Genomic DNA, 20,292 nt, shown 5'->3' on the forward strand with positions numbered 1-20,292 from the left:
GCCTACAAAACTGCCTTTCCTTGCCTGCCTCTCACTGTGTTCCACAGAGTTAAATAAAAGTCTTATACTGCCTTAAAAGATGGAGTTTAGCAGCTTTCACCCAAAGCTCGCAGAACCTGGAGCGTCTTTGGCTACTGCAAACCTAGACTTCATAAACAGCAATTGAGACAGCAGCAGGGCCTGCTGACCGGGCCGTGCCATTCTGGACTCGCCTGAAGACTCAATCGGCCTGCTTAATCAGCCATATTCAGTTCTGCTGTCACATAATGAGAGAATTCAAAGTAACTTTGTAGTCTAGCCTTCAGGGCTCACAGAATAAACCAGCTTTAACCTGACGCTGCCTAACAAAACACCTCCAGTATAGCCAGTTTTCTCAGGTCTACTATCAGCATAAGCAGTGACATTAAATGTATAAAATGGACCATCTGGAGCCATTTCTCTCCTCTCCGTCTCACAATTAAGGCTCCACCTCATTTCCCATACTAGATTTCTACTTAGATGAAGGTTAACTGTGGCCTGCAAAACTGAAGCAATGGAACCCTTCAGTGTATTTTATAAGTGAGGATACAGAGGCATGAGTGTATCCAATATATTATTTCTCACTGAAAGGAGAAAACAGAACAGTCAGCAAGCACTGCTACGGGTTCTGGCTTTGTACACCTCCAATGCAGACCCAACAGACCATGTTTTATCAGCACAAAAATATCCAGTGTGTGCGACTACAGAGAAATAACACATGGACCAGAGCATGAGCTCACAGTGAGATGCCAAGTGTTGTGTATGTAAACATTTCCAAGGGATTATTATGTTACTGATCCTACCCTGATCGGTGATTGTGTCCTACCCTAGGGTGTGACCTGGCATTCTGCTCCCACCATAGGGTGGTACCTGATTATGATGTATAAAAGCAAGGGTCTGTGGAAGACTGGGGCTTTTTTCCAGGGGCTGATTCTGAGGCTTTTGGCTTCAGCCTTATGCACGGAATAAAGCTGTCACCTTCAGAAGCCTGACTGCCTGTTAGCTTTATACCTGCCTCATTCACCTCAGAACCGCCGGCTAAACAGGGTTACAGACGCGTGGTCGGAGCTGGAGGACAAAGACCTCATCCTCCATCCCTTCATCAGTCAACCCCATCAAGGGTTGTTCTGCAACAGCCAAGTAAAGACACTTGGACTCCTCTGTTTGTCCTACACTTATGTGGATATCATGTGGAAGCAGACGGTGGACTTGGAAGGGGCCTGTGCTGACTAGGGAGCAGATTAGCTAGGAGGGCCTGGGGTGCCTGGCATGGGTCACCTTCAAGCGTGCTGCTCTGAGTGAAAGACAGTGAACAGAAAAGGAAGATCCCAGAGTAATCTCACTTAAAGGAGAAGACTGAGGAAACAAACTCAGGTAGATGCTGCAATGGCGGAAGGGGTCTATGGTACCTACCACCTTCAAGTTCAAAAAACAATAAATTATTTATTTATATTTTATTTTATTATTATATTTATTTATACATATATTAATATTATATATTATATAATGCATTAACTGTGTTACAGTCATGGGAGTCTACTTAACTTATTGTGGTCATCATTTCGCAGTAAATTTACTATTTCTCTTCACTAGATAAATTTTACAATTACAGGCTTTACCCATTTCATATAAACTGAAAAATAAAGAATTAAAAAGTAGTTTTCTGACTATAGGGAAGACAGAAGTATTGCCACAAAGAGACCCAAGTATAAATTAAAATTAATGCAATATATTTTAGATACAGAATGCAAATCACCAGCTGGATATCAGAAATGAGACAATCTGAGAGTTCTCAGGAGCATTCAATCCCTAGCATCCCATATGGTCCCCAAGCACTTTCAGGAATGACCCCTGAGCACAGATTCAGGAGTAACCTTCATGCACCACTGGGTGTGGTTCAAAACAACAACAACAAAATGCTTGCAAAGAAATAGTTGGTGAGAAAAATGCTAATATTACAAACTTCTCAGAGATAAAACATCTATAATTTTAAAAATTGTTCAAAATCACCAACAATTTAGTCCAATAAATTACTTAAAAAACCACAAATCTAGTGACAAAGCTTTAAGTACATCCTTTGTGGTTTACAGTATACAAAACTTAAAACCTATGAGGAATTTTCTTTCTGTTATGACAAAAATGACACCTCCAAAATCTGTATGATAATAAATCAGCATTCACTTCTCTATCTGCAAACACTGTTCTTTTAAAAAGTCAAGTTTATAATGTCATGATTTACCAAGTTATTTATAATAAAGTTGTTTCAGGCATAGAATATTCCAGCACCAGTCCCAACCACCCATAGGACTTTCCCTCCCAGTCTCCCCACAATCTGTCCCCCTTTGCAGACACATAAAAATATTATTCCATATTACTTGCCCCCAAAAAACTTAAAAGAAATGGCAAAAGCAAACATCAAAATATAAATTAATAAAAGTCTACTTGTGATGGTTGACAAGTAATGTTAACATATGTAAATACAATAAAATCACTTACTACAATATAGCACAATGCTTATTATCACTAACATAGTTAAGTTTACAGCTCTGGTCTCTAAAATATATTGCATATTTTTAATTTGTAGTTGGATCTTATTACAGCAATAATCCTGTCTTCCCAATTAGAAATAAAATAGTTATTTTTTAATTCTCCATTTATTTATTTTAGAATTTGCATAAATGGGTAAAACTCACAACTATAAAATTTACTAGAAGTTCCCAACCACAATCATGTTTGTAATCAAGGTGTTTAAATAAAGATATTAATTTAAAAAATTTACTAAAAGTGAAGATAATTCATAAAACTTAAAAGGGAAGATATAAATAGGCCTAATAAAGTACAAACTATTTTATCCTAAGAAAGAGAATACTGAAAAGACTGGTAAGACCAGAACATTCCATATAAGCAAGACATTAATTCATTATTGAGAAAGTATAGACTCCTTCAACAAGCTGAGAGTAAACATAGCCCCCTAAATCTAATAGAGGATACCCAGGAGCATTATGACTGAGCTCCATGCTGAGAGTTGGTCCTGCCCTTTAAAGAGGCTCTTTTTAACACTTTTGGTAGAGCTTGTTTTAAGTTTATAAATTTCCAAAACTATTACTTGTTCCGAAAGCTTTATATGCACTGTTCCTTCAAATAGGAGAATCTAGCTGGTTCAAGTATTCTTGGGGTGGTGTTCATTTTGGTGAGTTTTTGTGCTATATTCCTTCACTCCCTTTTGGCTAATAGTCTCACTTTATAGATCTGTATTGAATCTTATGGAATCTCCTTTATCTATAAGTTGCTTTATTTATCTTGCTACTTCCAATTTCTATATCTTTGACCCTTTTTTTAAATTTTAAGTACAATGTATCTTGGAGTTTTCCTAGTTGAGTCTATTTTTCTCTTGGATCATTTGGGGTCTCTTGGATATCAGAACCTATAATCCTCAAGTCTAGGAAAGTTCAGTTTATAACTTCTTTAAATACTATTTCTTTTTTTGTTTGTTTGTTTTTTGTTGTTGTTGTTTTTGGGTCATACCTGGCAGCTCAGAGGTTACTCCTGGCTCTATGCTCAGAAATCGCTCCTGGCAGGCTCAGGGAACAATTTGGGATGCTGGGATTCGAACCACCATCTTTCTGCATGCAAGGCAAATGCTTTACCTCCATGCTATCTCTCTGGCCTCTAAATACTATTTCTTCATCAAATTTATCTTCCTGTTTTTCAGGGACCTCAGTGATTTTTGTATTGTTCCTCTTGAGTTCATCCCATAGCTCTCTGGTATATGGTTCTTTTCAGACTTGTTTCCCACCTTCTCCTGTTTCCTAGAGGTTTTCTCCATTTCATCTTGGAGTTCCTTGATCAGGAGTTTAGCTGCTGTCAATCTGCTGGTCAGGAGTTCTGTTGAGTTTTTTTATAACACCTACCATGATCTTCATTTCTGCACGTAGATTTCTCATTTCAGCACTCATTCTTTCTTCAGCACTGCTGCCTTCATTGACTACTTGTGCTATTGTTTCTTTGATCCCATTAAACATCCTTACAGTGACATGACTGCAATAATTGAGCATTTACTGAGTTGGCTGGTGCTGTTTGACCCCTCTGTTATTCTCGCTCATTGGGCTTGGTGGGCTTCTATGCATCTTCCCCATCAAGTTTTCTGTGGGACTACTGTGCTACAAGTTGTGTGGCCAAGTAAGCTGCTGCATGCTTCAGGAGCTAAGAAGCTGGGCCCCTTGTGAGGACACAGATCAAATGTGGAGACTACAGAACCTGGCTGGACGACAGGAGAACCTGCCTGCCTCCACAAAGGCCTCCGAATTTTAGTCAGGCAATTCTGGGATGGAGAGGCAGCATGCAGAGCTCAGAAGCTTGTGGAGCTGGACCTTGCCGTGGTAGAGTTCAGCTGAAGAGTTCAGCTGCAAATACTGTTTGTAGACAGAGAGGAACATAGTTAAGGTTTGAGTAATGGGTATTATACAAATCAGTTTGTTCGCCAGGTGAAAACATTGCTGCATTGTGGGGCAAAACTGGTGGATACTTACTGGTGAAGGTGGATATCCAGAGTGACTGGAGATGCTACAATGCCAAAAGCCTCTTGAAGTAAGGTTCCCTGTGAATGTCTGAGCTCTCCACCAGTTAACATCCTGCAGGGCAGCTGCCATTTTTTTTTGACAAGGAAGAGAGGTTTACCTCTTACAATAGGAAATGTTCTCTGCTGGTTCAGAAATTGTCAATAACTTGAGTCAGTCTTCTTAATGATATTAGCATTGATATATTATAAATCCCAATTATTTTTTAAAGAATTATAATTTGGACAGTGTACCTACAAAGTCTGTGCCATGTGGAATGCCACAAACATTTTTCTCCTCGCTTTTCCTCTATAGATTTCTCATTTTAGGATTTAAATTTCTGTTTGCGAACTATTTTGAGTTGGTTTGTATAGATTTGTGGGGGCATACATGGAAAGATTATTTTCTTTTTGGCATATACAGATAACTAATTTTCCCAGCGTTTTGAAAACAAAACAAAACAAGCTTTTTCTAGCAGAAATACCTTTTCTTTGCTGTACCCAGTGTCTTACAGGATCTATTTCTGCTCTCTTCATCTTGTACTCAATCCTCTGGACCTCCAGGTCGGTCCTCATCTCGTCTCCATTACTGTAGCACTTGCATCTGTCCTGGAAGTGACTCATGGAAGCCCTCCAACCTCATTCTTTGGAAGGCAGCTTTGCTCGCCCCTATACCACCAATGTGCCTCCAACCTCATTCTTTTTAAATAATGTTCAACTCTTCCAGCCTATGAAGTTTTTATATAAATTTGAGGACCTGTTTACGAAAGAGGCAATATGCAAACATTGTCTTGTGATACAAATTGCACTGTACTCGCTCCTCTCTGCAGTGCTGCATGGTCACTGCATAGATCTTGCAAATCTCTGCATCATTCATGCTTGGGACAGAGGAGGTGACATGGTGCCTTAGTTCAGCTCTCTTGCTGCACACAGGTGCCTTTTGTTCTCTCTGCTGAGTGCTGTACTTTTTTTCTTACACAGTCAGTCACTGTTGGTAGTGCCACTATTTGAAAGTCTCAGTGATGGTTTTGTAGTACAATCTGGTGCTTCTAGTGCAGAAAGACAAGCTTGAACACACAGAAAAATACACATTAAATGAGTTTTATTCAATCTATCATGGGGGACTACAGGTTGTGGACACAGTGTGTATTGATAACAATGTATAAATCAGGGCATCTTTAAGCACATATAAGACAAGGTAATGTGATGACTGGTGCATATTTTATCCACCAAGGCTCACAGTAATCGCCTCCTGTTACTTCGGTAGGAGAGTGTGCAGTGTCATTAGTTTAGTGTCCTAGACAGACCAAAACAGCGAGGAATAACAGGACTCAGATGTAGTCCTCATCTCTGACTTGGCAATTCCTTCTATGTTTCTCCTTGTTTCCTGAGTGTAAATAATACACTAATGTATTATTAGAATCAGTAGTTAATACCGATTCTGTACTCTGCCATTTCTGGGTGATTTTAGTCGTGACCATAAGGCTGGTATTTTTCCTGCTCCTTTGCATATTTGGAAATTTTTCCTAGCTACAGACATAATAAAGGCCATGCTTTCTGAGTAGCCTGTTTCTTTCTCATCCCAAGGATTCCTCAAGTTTTGCTTTGGGTTGCAGCTAAATGACAGTCTCGGAAGCACTTTGAGCTGGCAGAGTCTTGCTCAGGGCTATGTTGAACATAGCTTCAAAGCATATCAGCAACACCTAGAGAGATTAAACTGGTTCCACATGGCTGAGCTGAATTCTGGAATAAAGCTCAAGAGTATCTGTGGAACACTACAAGTACCACAAAAAATTTTTTTGTATTATTTTCAGACCACATCCAGCAGCACTCAGGGGTTATTCCTGGTTTTGTGGTCAGAAATTACTCCATGCAGGCTTGAGGTGTCATATGGGATGCTGGGGATACATGGCTGGCTACATGCAAGGAAAATGCCCTCTCTGCTCTGGTCCTTCCACAAATTTTTGGTCACTTTGTCCCAGGATTACAAATCACCAGGTGTACAGAGACTCCAGCAGGAGTTCAGCCTTTTCTTTTTCTGATATTATAACCTGGTTTGCCTTCCCCAATTTTCAGTTTTCTCCAGAGTCTCTTGAGGAGAGTCAGGCTGCTAAAGGACTCTACCCTGGACCATCTCTGAGAGACCTAGAGAGTTTCATAGACTGAGCATAGCAGGAATGGCCCCTCAGGCTTCTAAGCATTGCTAAAGGTCCTCTGCTGCCACCCTCCAAGGAAGCGTCAGTGAAGTCAAATAGAGTTTCCCGATAGACATTTGCTGGACTCTGCATTAAGGTCTGTCTTTGGAACTAAAATGTGACTCTGAAAATCATGACTGAGAAATACATTGAGGTCCTTTATCTAAGCTCATTGAGAAGATGGAAAAAGGCCTTTGTCCTCTATGAACCCTAGGGAAAAGTGACAGTGGCCTATGTGAATGAATGCTAGGACTACCACCATCACTGTTTCTCTGGTGAGATTCTGACAGGGCAATGGCACTGCACTGGCTGCTCCTTAGTGGGGGGTGGGCATGGACAGAGGAGGTGAGCGTCAGACAATGTAACTATTCTCAGAAATGCTTTTGATGGTTCTATTTCACAGTCCCAGACTGCAGGGTAAAGTGCTCAAGTTTTCCAAAACACAACTCTAACTTGTTAAATGATTATAATTATTTTAATTAACTTATTAATAGCTTAATAACTTAACTTATTAATAATTATAATAATTGGGCCAGAGAGATAGCATGGAGGTAAGGCGTTTGCCTTTCATGCAGAAGGTCATCGGTTCAAATCCCGGCATCCCATATGCTCCCCCATGCCTGCCAGGAGCAATTTCTGAGCCTGGAGCCAGGAATAACCCCTGAGCAATGCCGGGTGTGACCCAAAAACCACACACACAAAAATAATTATAATAATTATAATCAACTTGTTCCGGGAGGCTTTTATTTTGTTTTTGTTTTTGTTTTTTTGGCCACATCTGGCAAAGCTTAGAGGATACTCCTGGTTCTGCACTCAGGGGTGACTCTTGGTGGTGCACAGAGGACCAAATGAGATGCTGGGATCAAGCTCAGGTCTGCCATGTGCCAGGTAAGTGCCCTGCTCTCAGTATTATGGCTGCAGCCCTTCCTTGAGGCTTTTGATGTTTGTATGTTGGGATAGTAGATTATGTTGGGGATATAAAATGGCTCATTTAAAAAGTTCTTATACATGATGCATTAGCAACTTTTAATTGTTGTTGTCCTGGTTAATATAAGTTAATAAAATCCAAGCAAAATCTTCTACAGAGCACCACTTGCTTCTCCCACTCACCAGAGAAGGCCAGACTTATCTGATGGTATCTACACATGCCTAATAAACCTTTGATTACAAGAAGCATAGCAAAGGAGCTAAATAATAGCTTGCTTTCAAAACTTTCCTAGTAAATAGAGTCTACATATTATCTCAACTCTCCAGTAGTTGAAGTAATGAGCCACAGTGAAGAGTAAAGTCTGAGCATAAAGATGCCAAGTCGGGGAAGCCGCTGAACTCTGCTGAAACTCAGATGCCAGCACGACTATCTGACTATCTTCTGTGCTGTGCTCCATTTTCGGCCTGATTTCATCCTGTGTGTGGCTCATCTGTGGACGGCTCGCCTTCCCTGGAGCCTTCCCTGGAGCTGAGCTTACATGCCCAGAAAGGGGAAGCCGCTGAACTCTGCTGGAACTCAGATGCCAGCACCCCTATCTGCCTGTCTTCTGTGCTGTGCTCCATTTTCGGCCTGATTTCATCCTCTGTATGGCTCATCTGCAGATGACTTGCCTTCCCTAGAGCCTTCCATGGAGGTGAGTTTACAAGCCCAGTATAGATTTGTGGGGGCATACATGGAAAGATTATTTTCTTTTTGGCATATACAGATAACTAATTTTCCCAGCGTTTTGAAAACAAAACAAAACAAGCTTTTTCTAGCAGAAATACCTTTTCTTTGCTGTACCCAGTGTCTTACAGGATCTATTTCTGCTCTCTTCATCTTGTACTCAATCCTCTGGACCTCCAGGTCGGTCCTCATCTCGTCTCCATTACTGTAGCACTTGCATCTGTCCTGGAAGTGACTCATGGAAGCCCTCCAACCTCATTCTTTGGAAGGCAGCTTTGCTCGCCCCTATACCACCAATGTGCCTCCAACCTCATTCTTTTTAAATAATGTTCAACTCTTCCAGCCTATGAAGTTTTTATATAAATTTGAGGACCTGTTTACGAAAGAGGCAATATGCAAACATTGTCTTGTGATACAAATTGCACTGTACTCGCTCCTCTCTGCAGTGCTGCATGGTCACTGCATAGATCTTGCAAATCTCTGCATCATTCATGCTTGGGACAGAGGAGGTGACATGGTGCCTTAGTTCAGCTCTCTTGCTGCACACAGGTGCCTTTTGTTCTCTCTGCTGAGTGCTGTACTTTTTTTCTTACACAGTCAGTCACTGTTGGTAGTGCCACTATTTGAAAGTCTCAGTGATGGTTTTGTAGTACAATCTGGTGCTTCTAGTGCAGAAAGACAAGCTTGAACACACAGAAAAATACACATTAAATGAGTTTTATTCAATCTATCATGGGGGACTACAGGTTGTGGACACAGTGTGTATTGATAACAATGTATAAATCAGGGCATCTTTAAGCACATATAAGACAAGGTAATGTGATGACTGGTGCATATTTTATCCACCAAGGCTCACAGTAATCGCCTCCTGTTACTTCGGTAGGAGAGTGTGCAGTGTCATTAGTTTAGTGTCCTAGACAGACCAAAACAGCGAGGAATAACAGGACTCAGATGTAGTCCTCATCTCTGACTTGGCAATTCCTTCTATGTTTCTCCTTGTTTCCTGAGTGTAAATAATACACTAATGTATTATTAGAATCAGTAGTTAATACCGATTCTGTACTCTGCCATTTCTGGGTGATTTTAGTCGTGACCATAAGGCTGGTATTTTTCCTGCTCCTTTGCATATTTGGAAATTTTTCCTAGCTACAGACATAATAAAGGCCATGCTTTCTGAGTAGCCTGTTTCTTTCTCATCCCAAGGATTCCTCAAGTTTTGCTTTGGGTTGCAGCTAAATGACAGTCTCGGAAGCACTTTGAGCTGGCAGAGTCTTGCTCAGGGCTATGTTGAACATAGCTTCAAAGCATATCAGCAACACCTAGAGAGATTAAACTGGTTCCACATGGCTGAGCTGAATTCTGGAATAAAGCTCAAGAGTATCTGTGGAACACTACAAGTACCACAAAAAATTTTTTTGTATTATTTTCAGACCACATCCAGCAGCACTCAGGGGTTATTCCTGGTTTTGTGGTCAGAAATTACTCCATGCAGGCTTGAGGTGTCATATGGGATGCTGGGGATACATGGCTGGCTACATGCAAGGAAAATGCCCTCTCTGCTCTGGTCCTTCCACAAATTTTTGGTCACTTTGTCCCAGGATTACAAATCACCAGGTGTACAGAGACTCCAGCAGGAGTTCAGCCTTTTCTTTTTCTGATATTATAACCTGGTTTGCCTTCCCCAATTTTCAGTTTTCTCCAGAGTCTCTTGAGGAGAGTCAGGCTGCTAAAGGACTCTACCCTGGACCATCTCTGAGAGACCTAGAGAGTTTCATAGACTGAGCATAGCAGGAATGGCCCCTCAGGCTTCTAAGCATTGCTAAAGGTCCTCTGCTGCCACCCTCCAAGGAAGCGTCAGTGAAGTCAAATAGAGTTTCCCGATAGACATTTGCTGGACTCTGCATTAAGGTCTGTCTTTGGAACTAAAATGTGACTCTGAAAATCATGACTGAGAAATACATTGAGGTCCTTTATCTAAGCTCATTGAGAAGATGGAAAAAGGCCTTTGTCCTCTATGAACCCTAGGGAAAAGTGACAGTGGCCTATGTGAATGAATGCTAGGACTACCACCATCACTGTTTCTCTGGTGAGATTCTGACAGGGCAATGGCACTGCACTGGCTGCTCCTTAGTGGGGGGTGGGCATGGACAGAGGAGGTGAGCGTCAGACAATGTAACTATTCTCAGAAATGCTTTTGATGGTTCTATTTCACAGTCCCAGACTGCAGGGTAAAGTGCTCAAGTTTTCCAAAACACAACTCTAACTTGTTAAATGATTATAATTATTTTAATTAACTTATTAATAGCTTAATAACTTAACTTATTAATAATTATAATAATTGGGCCAGAGAGATAGCATGGAGGTAAGGCGTTTGCCTTTCATGCAGAAGGTCATCGGTTCAAATCCCGGCATCCCATATGCTCCCCCATGCCTGCCAGGAGCAATTTCTGAGCCTGGAGCCAGGAATAACCCCTGAGCAATGCCGGGTGTGACCCAAAAACCACACACACAAAAATAATTATAATAATTATAATCAACTTGTTCCGGGAGGCTTTTATTTTGTTTTTGTTTTTGTTTTTTTGGCCACATCTGGCAAAGCTTAGAGGATACTCCTGGTTCTGCACTCAGGGGTGACTCTTGGTGGTGCACAGAGGACCAAATGAGATGCTGGGATCAAGCTCAGGTCTGCCATGTGCCAGGTAAGTGCCCTGCTCTCAGTATTATGGCTGCAGCCCTTCCTTGAGGCTTTTGATGTTTGTATGTTGGGATAGTAGATTATGTTGGGGATATAAAATGGCTCATTTAAAAAGTTCTTATACATGATGCATTAGCAACTTTTAATTGTTGTTGTCCTGGTTAATATAAGTTAATAAAATCCAAGCAAAATCTTCTACAGAGCACCACTTGCTTCTCCCACTCACCAGAGAAGGCCAGACTTATCTGATGGTATCTACACATGCCTAATAAACCTTTGATTACAAGAAGCATAGCAAAGGAGCTAAATAATAGCTTGCTTTCAAAACTTTCCTAGTAAATAGAGTCTACATATTATCTCAACTCTCCAGTAGTTGAAGTAATGAGCCACAGTGAAGAGTAAAGTCTGAGCATAAAGATGCCAAGTCGGGGAAGCCGCTGAACTCTGCTGAAACTCAGATGCCAGCACGACTATCTGACTATCTTCTGTGCTGTGCTCCATTTTCGGCCTGATTTCATCCTGTGTGTGGCTCATCTGTGGACGGCTCGCCTTCCCTGGAGCCTTCCCTGGAGCTGAGCTTACATGCCCAGAAAGGGGAAGCCGCTGAACTCTGCTGGAACTCAGATGCCAGCACCCCTATCTGCCTGTCTTCTGTGCTGTGCTCCATTTTCGGCCTGATTTCATCCTCTGTATGGCTCATCTGCAGATGACTTGCCTTCCCTAGAGCCTTCCATGGAGGTGAGTTTACAAGCCCAGAAAGGGTGGAGCCAGAGGAGCACAGCCGCTCCGCTTCGCTTCCGGGCCCTGCACATCATTTAGCCAATGAAGACTCCTTATCTGAGAGACTGACTAGTTGGTTGGTCATGTTCAAGTCATCAGAGTTGCCATCGTCATTCTCTATGTCTGGCGCTGGCCTGCGTTGTTTTCCCATTGTCACACTTGTATTGTGAGTTATTCTAAGTGTTGTAGTTGTCTTCATTGGCTAAATGATGTGCAGGGCCCGGAAGCGAAGCAGAGCGGCTGTGCTCCTCTGGCTCCACCCTTTCTGGGCTTGTAAACTCACCTCCATGGAAGGCTCTAGGGAAGGCGAGTCATCTGCAGATGAGCCACACAGAGGATGAAATCAGGCCGAAAATGGAGCACAGCACAGAAGACAGGCAGATAGGGGTGCTGGCATCTGAGTTCCAGCAGAGTTCAGCGGCTTCCCCTTTCTGGGCATGTAAGCTCAGCTCCAGGGAAGGCTCCAGGGAAGGCAAGCCATCCACAGATGAGCCACACACAGGATTAAATCAGGCCGAAAATGAAGAAAATGCTCAACAAAAGAACCCAAGAATAGGAAGACAGAAGGAAATAACAAAGCTGAGAGCAGAAATCAACGAAGTGGAAACTCAAAAAACAATCAGAAAGATCAACGAAAGAAGAAGTTGGTTCTTTGAAAAAATAAACAAGATTATAGACCACTGGCAAAACTAATAAAGAGAGACAAACTTGATAACTCATATTAGGAATGAAAAAGGAGAGATCACTACTGATATGGTAGAGATCCAAAGGGTAATCAGAAACTACTTTGAGAAACTCTATGCCAATAAAAATGAAAACCTGGAAGAAATGGATACATTTTTGGACTCTTATAATCTTCCATGGTTGAATGAAGAGGATGTAGCATATCTAAACACACCAATCACTATTGAGGAAATTAAGACAGTAATCAAATGTCTGCCTAAAAACAAAAGCCCAGGCCCAGATGGATTTACTAACAAATTCTTTCAAACTTTTCAAACCTTTGAAACCTTTCATTTCATTTCAAAATTCATTTGAAATTCTTTCAAATTCTTTCAAACCTTCTACCAATCCTGACAAGACTCTTTCATGAAATTGAAAAAACAGGAACACTTCCAAATAGCTATTATGAAGCCAACATCACCTTGATACCTAAACCAGACAGAGATGCTACCAAAAAAGAAAATTACAGTCCAATATCGCTGATGAATACAGATGCAAAGATCCTCAACAAAATCCTGGCAAATAGCATTCAATGCCTCATTAAGAAGATCATCCACTACGATCAAGTAGGTTTCATCCCAGGAATGCAAGGCTGGTTTAACATCCATAAATCTATCAACAACAAGAAAAGTAAAAATCACTTGATCATATCAATAGACACAGAGAAAGCATTTGATAAGGTCCAACACCCATTCTTGATCAAAACTCTCAGCAAGATGGGAATGAAAGGAACCTTTCTCAATATAGTTAAGGCCATCTACCACAAACCGAAGGCAAATATTGTCCTCAGTGGAGAAAAACTAAAAGCCTTTCCTCTAAATTCTGGCACAAGACAGGGCTGTCCTCTTTCACCACTCCTATTCAACATAGCACTGGAAGTACTTGTTATAGCGATTAGGCAAGAAAAGATATCAAGGGAATCCAGATAGGAAAGGAAGAACTCAAGCTCTCGCTGTTTGCAGATGACACGATACTCTACCTAGAGAACCCTAAAGTCTCTATGAAAAAACTTCTAAAAACAATAGACTCATATAGCAAGGTGGCAGGCTACAAATTAACACACAAAAATCAATGGCCTTTCTATACACCAATAGTAATAAAGAAATGGACATTAAGAAAAAATCCCCATTCAAAATAGTGCCACACAAACTCAAGTATCTTGGAATCAACTTGACTAAAAATGTGAAGGAACTATACAAAGAAAACTATAAAATTCTGCTCCAAGAAATAAGAGAGAACATGTGGAAATGGAAGCACATACCCTGCTCATGGATTGGCAGGATTAACATCTTTAAAATGGCAATACTCCCCAAAGCATTGTACAGATATAATTTGATCCCTGTAAAGATACCCATGACATTCTTCAAAGAAGTGGATCAGGCACTTTTGAAATTCATTTGGAACAATAAACACCCTAGAATAGCTAAAGCAATCATTGGGAAAAAGAATATGGGAGGAATTACTTTCCCCAACTTTAAACTTTACTACAAAGCAATAGTTATCAAAACAGCATGGTATTGGAAGAAAGACAGGCTCTCAGATCAGTGGAATAGGCTTGAATACTCAGAGAATGTTCCCCAGACATGCAATCACCTAATTTTTGATAAAGGAGCAAGAAAACCTAAATGGAGCAAAGAAAGCCTCGTCAACAAGTGGTGTTGGCACAACTGACTAGCAACTTGCAAAAAATTGAACTTAGAGCCCCAGCTAATATCATGTACGAAAGTTAAATCCAAATGGATGAAAGACCTCGATATCAGGCCCGAAACCATAAGACACATAGAACAACACGTAGTTAAAACACTCCAGGACATGAGACTAAAGGCATATTCAAGGAGGAAACTGCACTCTCCAAGCAAGTGAAAGCAGAGATTAACAGATGGGAATATATTAAACTGAGAAGCTTCTGCACCTCAAAAGAAATAGCGCCCAGGATACAAGAGCCACCCACTGAGTGGGAGAAACTATTCACCTAATACCCATCAGATAAGGGGCTAATCTCCAAAATATACAAGGCACTGACAGAAATTTACAAGAAAAAAAATCTAATCCCATCAAAAAATGGGAGAAGTAATTGACAGACACTTTGACAAAGAAGAAATACAAATGGCCAAAAGACACATGAAAAAAATGCTCCACATCTCTAATCATCAGGGAGGTGCAAATCAAAACAACTATGAGCTACCGCCTCACACCACAGAGATTGGCACACATCACAAAGAATGGGAACAAGCAGTGTTGGCAGGGATGTGGAGAGAAAGGAACTCTTATCCACTGCTGGTGGGAATGCCGTCTAGTTCAACCTTTATGGAAAGCGATATGGAGATTCCTCCAAAAACTGGACATCGAGCTCCCATACGACCCATTTATACCACTTCTAGGAATATACCCTAGGAACACAAAAATACAATACAAAATCCCTTCCTTACACCTATATTCATTTCAGCACTATTTACCATAGCAAGTCTCTGGAAACAGCCAAGATACCCTTCAATAGATGAATGGCTAAAGAAACTGTGGTACAGATACACAATGGAACAATATGCAGCTCTCAGGAGAGATGAAGTCATAAAATTTTCCTGTACATGGATGTACATGGAATCTATTATGCTGAGTGAAATAAGTCAGAGAGAGAGAGAGAGAGAACGACACAGAATAGTCTCACTCATCTATGGGTTTTAAGAAAAATGAAAGACATTCTTGCAATAATAACTTTCAGACACGAAAGAGAAAAGAGCTGGAAGTTACAGCTCACCTCATGAAGCTCACCACAAACAGGGATGAGTTTAGTTAGAGAAATAACTACGTTTTGAACTCTCCTAATAATGAGAATGTACGAGGGAAATAGAAAGCCTGTCTAGAGTACAGGTTGGGGTTGGGTAGGGAGGAGGGAGATTTGGGACATTGGTGATGGGAATGTTGCACTGGTGATGGGTGGTGTTCTTTACATGACTGAAACCCAAACACAATCATGTATGTAATAAAGTTGTTTAAATAAAAAAATTTAAAAAAAAAAAAGGGCCCGGAGAGATAGCACAGCAGCGTTTGCCTTGCAAGCAGCCGATCCATGACCAAAGGTGGTCGGTTCGAATCCCGGTGTCCCATATGGTCCCCCGTGCCTGCCAGGAGCTATTTCTGAGCAGACAGCCAAGAGTAACCCCTGAGCACCGCGGGTGTGGCCCGAAAACCAAAAAAAAAAAAAAAATAGATGCGAACTCACCATGAAGAGTGAGCTCTAAGCACAAAGAAACCTCCTCCAGAACAGATGACCCCACATTCACACAGAAGCTTGGAACTCAGTCCTGGCCCAGCCATGCCACAGTGCCTAATTTTTAACTGCTAAGACAGCAGACCTGGCGCTGACATGCTCTCACCTCTGGTCCTGTGGACAGAACAATGCCCAGGATATGAAGAGAAATGGAATCACTTTCTACTGTACTTAAAGGTGACAGACTTACATGATGGCCATAGTGAATACTGAGCACCTCATATGTTCCCCAAGAACAGAGGGGTCACTCCCGAGCACAGAGCCCTTGACCACCATCCTGTGACTCACCCTGCCCTCCACTCCTCAACTTGTGCCCTTTGTGAAGTAAATGCTGAGGCTATGATTTAGGAGAATGTACTCAGAGCCTGTGAGTTCTGATTCTATGTACTGATGTAATGTGTGGTCCAAGTCATGGTGTGTGAAGAGATACTTAAAAAAAATTCAAAACAACTTTAAACCAGGGAGAAATTTTAACATAGACATATGAAATTTCAACATTACACACACACACACACATATATATATATATATAAAATGGTGAGTTGGACAGGTTCCAGGGTGTCAGAGAGTAGGTTCAGTTGGCTGCAGGTGAAACAGGCATGAAAATAGAAGGGGATTCATAAAACTCCAATCTGTTTGTGTCATTTATAACAATCATGTCCCATCATTTAAAACAGTAATTTTTTTTTTTGTTTTTTGGGCCACACCCAGCATTGCTCAGGGGTTACTCCTGGCTGTCTTCTCAGAATTAGCTCCTGGCAGGCACGAGGGGCCATATGGGACACCAGGATTCAAACCAACCACCTTTGGTCCTGGATCGGCTGCTTGCAAGGCAAACACCGCTGTGCTATCTCTCCGGGCCCAAAAACAGTAATTTTTTAAAGTGGTATCAGCTACACTTCTACTAGGACAGGGTCTAGTAGATCTGGACAGAAGGGAAACCCTAGCAATCACTTTCCTCTGGAAGGCTCATCTCCTATTAGAGTATGCCCAGATTTCAGCTGCAGTGGCTCTGAGAACTAAAAAAGCAACTGTTTTGTATTCCTGGAAATCACCAAGTTGTGCAAACAAATTACACACTGATTTTCCTGATGGCTCACAGTAAAAGACGTGACACCCAACACTCTGCTGTCTTCAGGTTTCAGTTCAGCAGTAGAATTTATACTTCATCATTATCTCTAAATAGCTTGAATTGTTTTAAGAAAGAGAATCTGTGATTATTTGTGATAGTCGAGTCCCAGCTATAGAGTTGTTGATTTGCTTTAAAATATAAAGTCTAGGGGCTAGAGCAGTGGTGCAAACACTAGTGTTTGCCTTCCACGCACTAACGTAGGACAGACTGCAATTTGATCCCCCTGGCGTCCCATATGGTCCCCCAAGCTAGGAGCAATTTTTGAGCACATGGCCAGGAGTAATCCCTGAACATCACCAGGTGTGGCCCAAAAAGCAAAAAAAAAAAAAAAAAAAAAAGTCCAAATTCCACGTGTTGATGTGTTGGGTGTGACCTCCCTTGGCAAGGCACCTCTAGCTCCTTCCGCCTGCAAGTCTGAAAAAGAGTAGTGGTTGCGAAATAATTCAGAGTCAGTTAAAGTTTCATTGGAGTCAGCTTGTTTTATTCCAAGGTCCTATCTGCCATATCTTTTTTCACATGGCTTCTATGCTAAGCCTTTTCCAAGCAGATTCTTCTTTCTGCTTCTTCTCTGGCTCTCTGGCTCTTTTTCTCCTTCCTTCCCCCTAGGCAGATTCTCTTATTCTTTATTCAAAATCACCCACCCATTCCAGGTATGGGCGGGTTGACCATCCAGGAGGAATTAATATAGGGCACTGGGGGAGGGAGTAACTAAATTATTTCTTTTATGTAAGTGAGTATCCAAGACTTTAGACATGAGTCACAAAAATTTATAACTCGCCACAAAATCGTGCCCTTGTCTATATTAGAGCGTGAGTGTGCATGAGGCCAACTGTTGGTTTTTAATTTCCTATAGTTCCAAGTAAGCACAATGTCCAATTATGTGTCCAATTGAGTAGATGAAGGCTAACCATGTCCCACATAGCTCTCCTTAGCTTTGTGGCTAGGACATTTAGCACATCCCACTTTTGAAAGTCAGTAATTTAGTCCTTCTGCCCTTTGGGTGCTGAGTTACTAGGTTTCCTGCTACAATGTGGAGTGAGCTCTCCTTGAAGCTATGCTCAATGAATGTCCTTTTAGAGACTGTATTCACAGGGTAGCTGGGATACTCTCACAGCCTATGGGGTTATGGCCCAGGATAGCAGGGCTGACCAGGAGCTTGGGGGCCTCTCTTCATTCCAGCCATAGCATCCCTGGAAATACCCTCATCCCAACCCAACAGAACAGTAGGTGCCTCACCACGAAACCTCAGGTAAAGACCTTAAGGGCACTCCGTTGCTCTCCTTGAGCCTGATAGTGCTTGGCAGAGATTGAGTTTTTGCAAGAGCAGAACTCAGCACTTCAGTGCAATTTGACATGCACCCTAGCCTCATTTCTCTCCTCCACAGCAGCTTCCCACATCACATCCAGGGAGCATGACTCCAAGATGAAAAACTCGTGACTAACTGTGGGAGGAAAATGACTAAAATTAGAGAGACCAACAAGCTCTAATATGAGGGACTTATTCTGAAAATGCCAATTATCATAGGGACAAAGAAAATCTCCCCCAAAATGAATTTTCTCATTTATACAGAAATTCTGCCCTATCGTCACAGGGGAAAAGGCTGGTCTTTCTGTGTTGCTTTTGAAGATGCAGCCTCAGATTCCAAGGGAGGAAAGTGATCTCTTTAAATGGGAGGATACAGACAGAGATGGAGCATTCACATTGGTTTAACTGATCAGGACACAAGGACAAAGACAGGAAGCGTCCTCCAAAAATGACCCACCTGTGGTTCCTGAGAGCCTCCACATTTTCAACGAAACAGTTAATGTACAAACAAAAGATATCACAGACCATATTTAGATAAGGCAGCATCACCATGGCAACTGGTTTAGCTTAAACATAGCTCTGCATGCATGTGTTGTCTAAATTAGCTCCAGAATATTCTTTCTCACACACATCACATGTACACATACATACACACATAATGCCAAAGCTTATATAATATCTGCCAACCTATTTGTTGTATTTCTCTAAAATCAAAACAATGTTTGTCAAATCCCTAACTTTGAAATGGTCCTGTCTTCTAGTAGTGTGTTTCTAACAATAATCTCAGTTGTTAAGATCCTGGGAGGCACATTGCTGAGGATTTTTGGGGTGATAATCAACAATTGAAGGGGATCATCTGTCTGCTGTCTTCGGAAAGTTTTTGGTGCATCCAATGGGAATTGTCTAACCTATGAGCTCTATTTGGCTCATTCTTGTAAAGTATTTCAAATGATTTTTCATAAAAGATTATCCCTAAATAGCATTACCACCCCCACTGACTCCTCCTTATGATCAAATTGCTAAGAAAACAACTTAACACAAATTGAAAGAATTTCTTAAAAGGAAGGTGACATAGCATGGTATCCAAAGCAAGAAAAATTCAAGCATCCTTCTAATGATTTTGACTTGAAGGTTTCTTTTTTTTTTTAAAAAGTAAATTTGAGCTATTGTTAGATACAGATACAATTTGTTCATGATTTTCAGTCATACAATGTCCAACATCCATCCCTTCACCAGTGCACATATCCTATCACCAGTGTCCCCAATTTCCTTTCCACCTTATCCCCATGGATGCTTCCCCCATGCCAGACTCTAGACTCTGGCATTTTCCTCCTCTCCTCTCCTTTTCTTTCTTCTCCTCTCCTCTCTTATCCTCTCTTCTCCTCTTCTCCTCTTCTTCTCTTCTCTCTTCCCCTCCCTTCCCTTCCCCCCCCTTCCCTTCCCTTCCCTTCCCTTCCCTTCCCTTCCCTTCCCTTCCCTTCCCTTCCCTTCTCTTCTTCCCTTCCCTTCTTCTCTTCTCTTCTCTTCTCTTCTCTTCTCTTCTCTTCTCTTCTCTTCTCTTCTCTTCTCTTCTCTTCTCCTCTCTTCTCTTCTTCTCTTTTCTCACTCACTCTTTCTTTTATCCTTTTAAACACTTCTGAAATATTATTTCTAAATGGGTATCATGCCTATTACTTTCACTCCTTTCAGCACCCAGTTTTTGTCCCAAGTGATCATTCTCAACTCTCACTATCACAGTGGTTCTTTTTCTACCTTAATTGTGTTCCCCCACTGTTTGTGGTAAATTTTCTACCATGAACCAATCCACTTGGTCCTCAGAATATGTCTTTTTCTTTTATTGTGACGAATTTGAATTACAAGTCTTTCACAGTTATATTTAATGTACAGAGTGACAGTAAATTAGGGCCATTCCCACCACCAGAATATTTATTTTAGAAAAAAAGAAAGTAAAAAGAAGAAGAAAGAA

General features: G+C 41.3%; 1 protein-coding gene across 2 annotated transcripts in view; it reads right to left on the minus strand.

The window, feature by feature from the left end:
- The window catches only part of PPP3CA (protein phosphatase 3 catalytic subunit alpha), a 1,090,725-nt gene that overhangs the window by 913,367 nt on the left and 157,066 nt on the right, over window positions 1-20,292 (minus strand). The window lies entirely within an intron of this gene.

Source organism: Suncus etruscus, chromosome 14 (assembly GCF_024139225.1).
Source record: "Suncus etruscus isolate mSunEtr1 chromosome 14, mSunEtr1.pri.cur, whole genome shotgun sequence".
In the NCBI taxonomy this organism is placed as follows: Eukaryota; Metazoa; Chordata; class Mammalia; order Eulipotyphla; family Soricidae; genus Suncus; species Suncus etruscus.